The sequence below is a fragment of the Panthera onca genome, chromosome B1 (assembly GCF_046562875.1).
Source record: "Panthera onca isolate mPanOnc1 chromosome B1, mPanOnc1 haplotype 2, whole genome shotgun sequence".
In the NCBI taxonomy this organism is placed as follows: Eukaryota; Metazoa; Chordata; class Mammalia; order Carnivora; family Felidae; genus Panthera; species Panthera onca.
In genome coordinates, this window is record NC_138342.1 from 44,169,342 (window position 1) to 44,180,472 (window position 11,131).

At 41.4% G+C, this 11,131-nt stretch overlaps 1 long non-coding RNA gene across 5 annotated transcripts; it reads right to left on the reverse strand.

Moving 5' to 3' along the window:
• Nucleotides 1–2,156: 2,156 nt before the first annotated feature.
• Nucleotides 2,157–10,877, reverse strand: LOC144616183 (uncharacterized). 5 transcript variants are annotated; one of them, XR_014137581.1, is made up of 5 exons: nucleotides 9,794–10,875; nucleotides 8,641–8,785; nucleotides 6,577–6,682; nucleotides 4,657–4,788; nucleotides 2,157–4,536 (listed from the first exon to the last, which is right to left on the reverse strand). It is a non-coding gene; the product is annotated as an uncharacterized LOC144616183 (long non-coding RNA). The 5 variants fall into 5 exon arrangements; XR_014137580.1 differs by lacking the exon at nucleotides 2,157–4,536 and having other exon boundaries at nucleotides 4,603–4,788; nucleotides 9,794–10,030; nucleotides 10,700–10,748; XR_013555278.2 differs by lacking the exon at nucleotides 2,157–4,536 and having other exon boundaries at nucleotides 4,603–4,788; nucleotides 6,577–6,704; nucleotides 9,794–10,877.
• Between the last annotated feature and the right edge of the window lie 254 nt (nucleotides 10,878–11,131).

Below are 11,131 nucleotides of genomic sequence, written 5' to 3' on the forward strand. Positions count from 1 at the left end.
CATTGTACATATAAACCATGTCTTCTTTTTCCATTCGTCAGTTGATGGACATTTAGCCTCTTTCCATAATTTGGCTATTGTTGAGAGTTCTGCTATAAACATTGGGGTACAAGTGCCCCTATGCATCAGCACTCCTGTATCCCTTGGGTAAATTCCTAGCAGTACTATTGCTGGGTCATAGGGTAGGTCTATTTTTAATTTTTTGAGGAAGCTCCACACTGTTTTCCATAGTGGCTGCACCAGTTTGCATTCCCACCAACAGTGCAAGAGGGTTCCCGTTTCTCCACATCCTTGCCAGAATCTATAGGCTCCTGGTTTGTTCGTTTTAGCCACTCTGACTGGCACGAGGTGATATCTCAGTGTGGTTTTGATTTGTATTTCCCTGATCAGGAGTGACGTTGAGCATCTTTTCATGTGCTGTTGGCCATCTGGATGTCTTCTTTAGAGAAATGTCTATTCATGTTTTCTGCCCATTTCTTCACTGGATTGTTTGTTTTTTGGGTGTGGAGTTTGGTGATTTCTTTATAGATTTTGGATACTAGCCCTTTATCCGATATGGTGACCTCCTTATTTAAAGTCACAGTGTAACCCTCTCTCATTTCCATCTCCCTTTGCTCTTATGACTGGTAACAAATACTTTCTGTTTTGCGGTGGTTTGTTCTGTAGCAATGGCTAACTGATGCCCTCTCCTCTAAAAACTCTACAGTGCGCTTTTTCACTCATGCTCGTTATTTTATTCTCTGTCTCTCCTCACTGGAATGTAAAATGTTGTTCTGGGGTTTCCTGTTTTGTTTTGTTTTGCTTGCAGATGTATCCCCAGCACCAGAAGAGTGCCTGGTACGTAATAGACACTCAATAAATATTCACTTAGAGAATGCTTCTATTGTCATTGTTTTCTGCATAATCACTGATCTCCTGCCATTACCTTGTTGCAGAATTGCAATAATATCTACCTTATGAACACTGAGCACAGCTTATATTCACATATTCACATGTGTGAAAAGCAATGATCCAATTGTGCATTTATACCACCCAGAAACCAGTAACAATTATAGTAAAGAGGAAATAACATGAAGTTCAGTCAAAAGAAATGGTTAGGAATCCATAAATCATTATAATCCCACCTACATGTTTTTTAATCAGGTTTTATAAAAGAAAAAAGTCAGCACCTTAAGATTTCTTGCTTCTTGACCTCTAGACCTATTACTCTGTGGCCTGCTATAGCTAACTCCATGATTTTTTGACATGTGGATTAGATAAAAATCTTTGATATTTAAAGAAAAAACAAAAACCCATGCCAGGGGAAGTATGTAGTCCAATAAATTGGAAATAACTTAATCTGTTACTCTGTAATACTCTTTGAATTCTGTGCTTATGAAATGGTGAGAATAAGTCGTTTTCAGTGCAAATGTGGACCATACTAAGGACTGAAAAGGGTGGACACTAGTTCAGTATTCCATTTCCCGTTCCCACTGATCATCATGGCCAGATTGTATTTCCAATTCATCTTTCTCCTTTCCCATCTAAAATTGTCTGTTGGAGTCTCTTTCCATGACTTTGCTTTTTAAGACACAAAAGCAAACTTAAGATTTCAGAGTAATCATGCAATTCAGGATGACAGCAATCGGTGAGGGGCAGTTAAAGAGGAATGGATTGATTCCCTCTCGTCTCTTCCATACTCCAGGGTCTACGATTCCGAGAGTAAAATTTGTTAGTGGATGAGTGCCTCCCATGAGATCAGGCTCAGGAACTTGGAGATGGACGAGACCTCAAAATTCTTGATTTTTCTAAATAATTTATTAATCTATTATAAATGTACCTAAATCCATTTTGAGCCTCTTGTTCACGATCTCAGTAATATCTTATCTTTGGTGATCTTGTATTCTCTAAGATTATTACACTTTTGTCTTTTATAAAACTCCCTCTTTCATTCTCCAAGAGTTTTGTTTTTCCATTCTAGGATTCCAGAATGTATAGAACACATCAGTTTACCCTATCCACAATCATGATTTTATATGCTTTCATGTTTTTCTCTTCTCAGAACAACTTTCCAGATTGTCAAGTTATTAAATTTTGTTGTTGTTATTTTATATAAGAGGGACACAGGCTTTTAAGTCAGATGAGTTTTATTTGCATTCCCTGGATTGCATCTTTATCAGGGTGTGGTAATTTAGATGCAGAAGCCACTGATAGCATGAGGATATGTCAGAACTGAGTAAGCATCTGACTGTGCCATTTTTGGCATGCATGCTAATAAACTGTACTTGTTCATAACGTGTAGACTTATCATCAGGGTGAAAAGGCATTTAGGAATATGGCCAGACCTTAAAACTGGTTAGTTAGGGATTCACAAGGGCATGGCTGTCTGCAGATTGAGCATTCCTTGTGACTTGCCTTACAATATCCAGGCCTACCTTTCATTTTCATGATTTGACAAGGTCTGTCTTCATTACCATAGACTTCAAACTCTTTTTTTTTTTTTAGCTTATTTATTTATTTTGAGAGAGACAGCAGGAGAAGGGGGAGGGTCAGAGAGAGAGAAGACGAGAGAGAATCCCAAGCAGGCCCCACACTGCTTGTGACACAGGGCTCAACCTCACGAACCATGAGATCATGACCTGCGCGGAAATCAAGAGTCGGATGCTTAACCAGTTGAGCCACCCAGGCACTCCTCAAAACACCCTTCAAACTCTTAGAGTAAGTGAAACAAGAAAGACCCCAAGGCAACTACTTCTGCTACTTGATGGAGCTATAGCACCCTGATTTGCCTATTAAAGGAGACAGTATTTAATTAAAAGTTATAGACACAGTTAGAAACCTCTCTCCTTCCTTCATCTCCCACTTGCACGAAAGGGTCCTTTGGATTATACTCAAATCATGAAGCCACTTTAGTTGCGTGTACAACTTCTCCAAGTTTCAGGAAACATTTCCTCATGTGTGAGGAAACATTAAAATACCACTGTATAAATTTATACATAAATTCAGACTTCCATAACACTAATTTGTATCAGGAATTCAATCTGTTTAGAGAAACTGTTCCTCAAGCACCAACACTCTAGAAGTACTAAAAGTTATATTTCAAAATAATTTATTAGAAAGTTATCTTAGCATTGTCACAGCCTATAAAACATTCTTAATAGTTGCATCAACAGAGAGATCTTCTCCAAAATGAAAATGATCAAAATCTGTTTGAGATCTTGCATTTGCCAAGAGTGACTCATGTTGCTTTCAGTCCTATCTAGTGAAAAAGAAACTGCATGAAGTGAATTTCTCATCTACTGAAAATGAAAATAAAATGACAGGGTAAATATTGGTGAATTTGCAGACAAGTAAGCCAGAGAAAATTTCATAAATCAATCAAGATATCACATTAATGAACTATTATTATTTATTGTATTACATAAAATTCTGACACTGAAAATATTATCTTATAATATTTAAGTTCATGTCATTGCTCCTATATCACTATGACCCCTATTACATTAGTACCTTTAACTGCACCTTTTTTCCCTGCTTTTTGAACAGAAGTCCCACATTTTCATTTTGCATTGGACCCAGCAAATTATGTAGCCAGCCCTGACCATAGGTAAGAGCATGACAGTTTTTGTCATCAGCCATTACTGAAGACAGGTCGTGGTTGTGAATGCTTAAGAAGTTTAGAAAGGAGGGGAGCCTGGGTGGCTCGTCCAGTTAAACGTGACTCTTGGTTTTGACTTAGGGCATGATCCCATGGTTTGGGAGATAGAGCCCCATGTTGGGCTCTGTGCTGTCAGCTTAGGATTTTCTCTTTCTCTCTCTCTCTCTCTTTGTCTCTGCCCCTTCCCCCACTCATGCTCATGCTCTCTCTCTCTCTCTCTCTCTCTCTCTCTCAAAATAGATAAAATAAACTCTAAGCAGTGTGGAAAAGAGCAAGAAATGCAAGAAAATTCATGTTCTTAATGTGTTCCATATAAAATCTATCAGCTAATAGACATTTAATCTTTCTTAAAAGTAAAACAAGGTACCTGGGTCTCTCAGTTGGTGGATCGCCCAACTCTTGATTTCAGCTCAGGTCATGATCTCAGGATCATGGGACTGAGCCCCACTTTGGGCTCTGCACTGAGCATGGAGCCTGCTTGAGATTCTCCCTCCCTCTCCCTCTGCTCCTTTCCCCTGCTTTTGATCTCTCTCTCTCTCTTAAAAAAAAAAAAAGGTAAAATAGTGTAATACTGTGACTGGAGTGCAGAATTCTGCATAAGGAAAAATCTGTTTGTATTTGATCCAAAACAGATACCACTAAAGAACAATTTCAGACAATGCCTCCCATGGGTTGGCAAACTCATTGTAATTATGGTTTCTGCCATTGAAAAGAATGAGTCTGGGGCACCTGGGTGGCTCAGTTGGTTAAGTGTCTGACTTAGGATCAGGTCATAATCTCATGGTTTGTGGGTTCGAGCCCCGCGTTGGGCTCTGTGCTGACAGCTCACAGCCTGTAGCCTGCTTCAGATTCTGTCTCCAGCTTTCTCTGCCTCTCCCCTGCTTGTGCTCTCTCTGTCTCTAAAATAAATAAACATTAAAAAAAATTTTCTTTGAAGAAAAGAATGAGTCTAACAGGGATAAACATCCATTCAAATAAGGGTGAAACTCAGGTGTATTATACAAAGTCAGCCTGCCTACCCTTCCATCAGCATTCTCTGATTTTTAAGTATGGAGAGCTATTTTTCCAAAGATCAAAGAAATGGCCACCACAATATGGATCCCCCTTCTTCTCCTGGTTTCTTCTGCAATGACTCCTTCTAATAACTCTGCCTGAGAAACAAAATCACAATAGAGATGACTTACATTTGAAAATGAAACAACAGGGAATAGAACTTATACCAGATAAACCAAATTGGCTTCCCATAAAGCTAAAAAAGATCCACTTAATCATAATTGCTTTTATTTTTGTACAGTGGTTGTTATATAAGACTATTACTACAGGAATCAAGAAACCTAGAAAATATGTGTATTTACCCAAAATAATTTTAGTTCTATCTTCTTGACTTTTGCTAACATAATGGATATCTAAGTGGTATAATTTGTATGTCAATGCTTTTAATGGACCCATTTTAGCCCCATTTCTAATGTTTGTCTTGTCAAAATAGACTGAGAAAAGGTGCATGCATGTACAGAATTACAGTGAAAGGCATCATGATCGGTGTTTTAAAATTAGGAAAAACACTGCAATACATATAAGAATCAGAAAATAAATATTTGGAAGATATAAGATATACTTTACAAGTCAGTGACAAAATGACTTTGTAGCATGCCTCCATTTTCTAGGCTGACTGTATCAAAGTTAAGTTTGAAACAGAAAAACAAAGGTAAAAAGAGTTGTCTGGGGAGTGTCTGTCTCCAAGCTACTGTGTGAATGGTGGGTAATTATAGACAGAAAAGCCATGGGCTTTTGTTAGCCCCAACTCCCAACCTTTCCCACTCACCCCTCCCTCCTGCAACTCTCTAAATGACTACCTAGCACCAGAAGCTTGGATTTTATAGTGAAAATAATTTAGTGGGCTAGAAAGCGCTCAGAGAGAAAATCATATTGTTTACAATACAGCATCTCATCAACACAGTGGTACACACACACACACACACACACACACACACACACACACGATTAGCATTTATCGAAGTATAGTCTCCTAGAAAGGGTGGGACTTTGGCGTGTTCACTGCAGACTTCTTGTTACTACGCATGTATGATTCCAGCTGTATGGAGGGTATGTGGTTAGTGTATTTCCATACTGTAGGTCTCTAGAGGACCAAACTTTCCACTCCAGCATGTAGAGAGGAAGGACAAACAAATTGGTAGGCTCAGACCAAACCCAATGCACAGATAGGTGCTGGTTCTGCCATCACCTATTTTTTAAAAATTTGAATTCGTGACTGTAATAGTTAATTTTATGTGTCAACTTGGCTAGGCCACCATGCTTAATTATTTGTTCAAACACTAATCTAGATGTTGCTGTGGAGATATTTTGTAAATGTGATTAACATCTACAATCATTTTTTTAAATATACCTTTTAAGCAGTCTCCACACTCAATGTGGGGCTCAAGCTCACAACCCCAAGATCAAGGGTTGTGTGCCCTACTGACTGAGGCAGCCGGCCACCCCAACATCTGTAATCATTTTAAGTGAAAGAGATTACCCTCAGTAATGTAGATGTAGTGATGTAGTGATCACTACACCCTCAGTAGTGATGTAGATGGGCCTCCTCTAATAAACTGAAGGCCTTGGGAGCAAAATCTGGGGTTTCCTGGGGAAGAAATTCTGCCTCAGGACTGTAATTTAAAAATATTGCCTGGCTTTCCAGCCTGCTGGCGTGCCCTAAGCATTTCAGATTCACCAGCCCCCACAATCACCTGAGCCAATTCCTTAAAAATAAATTCTTTCTCTCTGTATACACACACACACACACACACACACACACACACACACACACCTGTGATACTTCCCAACTTCCATTGCAATTAACTGTGGCCACGGGGCTAGCTTCTTACCCAGATGTAAGCAGATGTGCTTTGTGGCAGCCGCCTTAAAAGACACATACATACCTTGTGTCCTCTTTTTTTTCCAGCCAGTCCTCCATCCTGCTTCCCAGAACAGGCTGTCCGAGCTCTAGCAGCCGGCCATACTGGGTCATGAAGATAAAGGCACACCCTAGGAATGATAGGACAGAAAGCTGGAAAGAACACAGACCCTGATCACTGTGGAGCTGCCGGATGAGCTCTGAACTGCCTCTCACAAGAGAAAAACAGTCCTATCTAATTTATCCTTGATATTGTTTTGGATTTTCTATTACATTTAGTGGAATGTAATCTCCAGGATATTTCACGTGAAAAATCTGCATCATTTTCCACAGGAACCTTCTCAAATCGGTGTAGTTCACAAAGGAAGACATTTCTGCTGCTGCTGCAAGTAAGGCATTTCTCTACCCTTGAGATGCCACATTCGTAGGAGCCCCACAGACCTGCCTGTGGGTGGAGGGGCAGGTCTCAGTGTCCACAGATTTTTCATGGCACAGTTTTCAAGGCATGGGAGGTGGGAAACAGAGGGTCTTCCATTCCACAGCTGTGACCTATTTCTTGTTTTAAAGACCTTCATCTAGTCCAATAAGTTTGTATTTGGGGCGCCTGGGTGGCTCAGATGCTTGAGTGCCTGACTCTTGGTTTTTGGCCCAGGGGCGTGGGATCGAGCCCTGATTGGGCTCCATGCTGAGTGTGGAGCCTGCTTGAGATTCTCTCTCTCTCTCTCTCTCTCTCTCTCTCTCTGCCCCTCTCCTCACTCACAGTCTCTTTCTCTCTAAAAAAAAAAAATTTGTAACAATTTGTATTCCTCTAGTCCACATAATTTTGACCCAACTTCTTAGTAATACTCAAGTCTTAGGTTAATGAAAGAGCACCTTCACCCCCAATTTCCAACCAGCTCTCTGCCCTGAATAGCATCACCAAACTTCTTGAATTAACTTGACAATGGAGGGAGCTGGGCCTGAGAGGATGTCCCCTAATCTAGGAGCTAACGGGATACAGGTTGGAATCTCAGTCCCTGTCAGGTTCCAATGGACCTGGCAATCCTTTGGGGAGGAGAGGTGTTGTGGGTTGAAGAGTTCTTGGTGAGTTAAAGACTGATTCTTGTCATTGGCTGTGAATGAACTCAAGGCCATGGGATGTGAGCAGAAAGTAGGATGAACTCCGTCTCTCAGAAACAGGCCAAAGACAAAGAAGGCATAGAAGACCCTTTGAAGCTACTCAGGCCATTTGGGAGGAATGTGTGAGTGTGCAATGAGGCTGACTTTCAAAGATGAAACTACGACAAGATCAGAAATCTGTGTTTTTGAGCCAAACTATGTCTATCTCTTGATTTGTTTTTATCTTTTCATTCTCATAATTTCATTAAACTAATGCTTCATTCATATCACAGTGTGTTCTATGGCCAGGCACTATTTTAAGTGTTTTTGTTTTGTATTAGTTTTTATATTATAATTATTTTGAGTGACAGAGAGAGAGAGAGAGAGAGAGAGAGAGAATATCAAGCAGGCTCTGTGCTGACAGAGCAGAGCCGGATGCAGGGCTCCATCCCATGAACTGTGAGATCATGACCTGAGCCGAAATCAAAAGTCAGATGCTTAACCGACTGAATCACCCAGGTGCCCCCAGGCACTAGTTTAGACCTTGGGAATACAGTGAGCAAAACAAGTAAGATTCCTGCCCTGGAGCTTACATTTTAGTTGAGGAATACAGATAATGAGTAAACAATCAGAGAATCAAGTTAAGTTTATTTATTTTTTTTTTAATTTTTTTTTTCAACGTTTTTTATTTATTTTTGGGACAGAGAGAGACAGAGCATGAACGGGGGAGGGGCAGAGAGAGAGGGAGACACAGAATCGGAAACAGGCTCCAGGCTCCGAGCCATCAGCCCAGAGCCTGACGCGGGGCTCGAACTCACGGACCGCGAGATCGTGACCTGGTTGAAGTCGGACGCTTAACCGACTGCGCCACCCAGGCGCCCCCAAGTTAAGTTTAGATAGTGATAAGTGCTATGAAAAAGGTTAAAAAAAAAAAAAAAAAAAGACACTGAGACAGAGTGACCAGGGCAAGGGGAGGGAGAGGTCTACCTACTTTAGATGGATGGGCAGGAAGGTCTCCCTTGAGGAAGTGGCATTTCCTCTAAGTAACCAGAAGATCTGAAGAATGAGTGATCCAAGAAGAGCAACAAGTACTGTACAAAGGTCTTGAGGTAGAAACATGTTTGGTTGGGCACGGCCTGTGAGGTAGAGAAAGCCAAGGGATGAAGTCACAAAGAAGGCAGGAGTTAGATCACACAGAACTGTAATTCAGAGATAGGGACTTCGGACTTTATTCTAAGGGCATTTGAAGCCATTAGATAATGTTAAATGGGAATGAAATGATTTATTTTAATTGTGAATTTGAAATTTGGCAAGAATGGAAGCAGGGGGGGCTATTAAATTAGAAGTCTCTTTTAAGAGTCCAGGTGAGACATAACACCTACTCTGACGAGGTGGTTACTTTGACAAGGAGATAGAAGGAGGTGAAGAGATTCAGGATCTATTTTGTTTATTTTTTTAAAATGTTTTTTTATTTATTTTGAGACAGTGAGCGAGCACAAGCAGGGGAGGGGCAGAGAAAGAGGGAGACAGAATCCTAAGCAGCCTCCACGCTGTCAGCGCAGAGCCTGATGCAGGGCTTGAACCCATGAACCATGAGATCATTACCTGAGCTGAGATCAAGAGTCAGATGCTTAACTGACTGAGTCCCCCAGGTGCTCCCAGGACCTATTTTAGAAGTAGAGACAACAGAACTTGCTGGTGGATTAGATGTGGGGTATGAGGAAATGAGAGGAATCTCTCAGGGGGATGCTCGTTCCATTTACTAGATGAGAAGGCTGGGAAAGGAACAGGGTTTTGGAGGGAAATCAAGGGACCTGTTTTGCTCATGCTTTGTTTGAAAGGCCTGTGAGACACCCAGACGGAGACAGTAAGCAGATAGCTTGATGAGTGAGAATGAAGTGGGTCTTCAGCAGTCTCTCTGAATTTACAGCCTGTGTGTGGAAACTTAGTAAAGTCTGAAGAGGGGCCTGGAAGGGCGGCCCCCTTTCCTCTGGGCCAGCAGAGGCCCCCTACAAAGGCCAGGCTCTTATCATCTGAAGGGTTTGGCATGCCCGTGGGTACCAGTACGCTTCATTTCACATAAGTAGAAGTGCTTAAAGACTTGAGAAGGTCAAGCAAGTTGTAAACTGCTATTTGTCATTTACCTACGTTTCAATTAGCCAAGTGCTTTCTCGTTAATTCTCAATGATCTTCAGTTGGCTCTTAGCATGAAGTTTCTGGTTTCCGCTTCTTTCTCATCACTCCCTGTCCTGGCTTCTCTAATCAGCCTTTAATTATGTGGGCTGTTTAAAGTAAAAAGCTTTAATCCACCCCTTGATGATTTGGGAGTGCAGGAGAGGTCTCTAAGGGAGCTCAGAAAATAGCTTGCCTCTTCACTACTTCTGGAAAGTTGAAGAGGAAAACAAAGAGTGAGACAAACAGGTGGTTAGGTTGGAGGGAGGGACTTTAGGTTTGGTGGACAGGTGTGCTGGGCTAATACTGAACTCCAGAATCAAGAGCTGTCTCCATCCGCTTGCGAGCAGCACTGGGCTCAGAGCAGACGGGGACTTCCCAAGAGGAAAAAGGTGGCAGTGCTAAGCCCAGCATGCTAGCATACCCTGGCAAAATTTACTTTCTGTCAGTGGTGAAATGGTTACACCTCTGGGAGAGGCCGGGAAATAGCCCTCCTCATTGGAACTTGGAGTGGATAAAGGGCATTTTCCTCTAACGGATAATGGAAATGTTCACTGTTCATTGGCTGGTTTTACAGATTTTGATTTTCAGTAAGTAGGGCATGGTTACATTGCACAAAACAGGTACCAAGCACAATTGTGCCACGTATTAACTGTGTAATTTGGGGGAAAGTTTCTTGAACTAAGTCTCCGATTTCTCATTTGTAAAAATGAGGATACTGGTACCGACCTTGTGAGATCATTCCTATAACATGTTCAGCGCACTGCCTGGATCAGAGTCGGCACTATTATTATTACTGGTCATGATGGCCGTCACTATGACCGTGTTAGGAAATCTGCTAGGTGCTAGGGATGTAAAGATAAAAGACATAATCTTACCATCGAGAAGCTGAAGACTCTGCAAGGAGGTAGGAATTAAAAAAAAAAACCAAACATTAAAATCCAGTGTAATGCATGTGTGGTAGGGTTTCTTAACCAGGAGGCTGCCTGCCAGTGATACACTGTAGTGAGACTAAATCTGTGTAGGCTGAGACAGAAGAAACAACTTGGAATTGTGGAGCCCCTCCATCCTCATTGGATACGGGGTCAAGTAAGTAGCTCCCATTGTGTGTCAAGAAATCAGGAAATCACCTGTGATTTTAATCTTTTTTTTTTTAATGGGAGATAGTCACTAGTGAGATTAGAACAGGGATGGCTCTAAATCCTCAGAGTGGTGAAGCCAGGGTTCTGAGTAGCCCTCTTGATGGTGCAAAAAGCTCATTACTTTGGAATCTACACCAGGGGCCCAAAGTGGCAGAGCCTGTGGTCCAC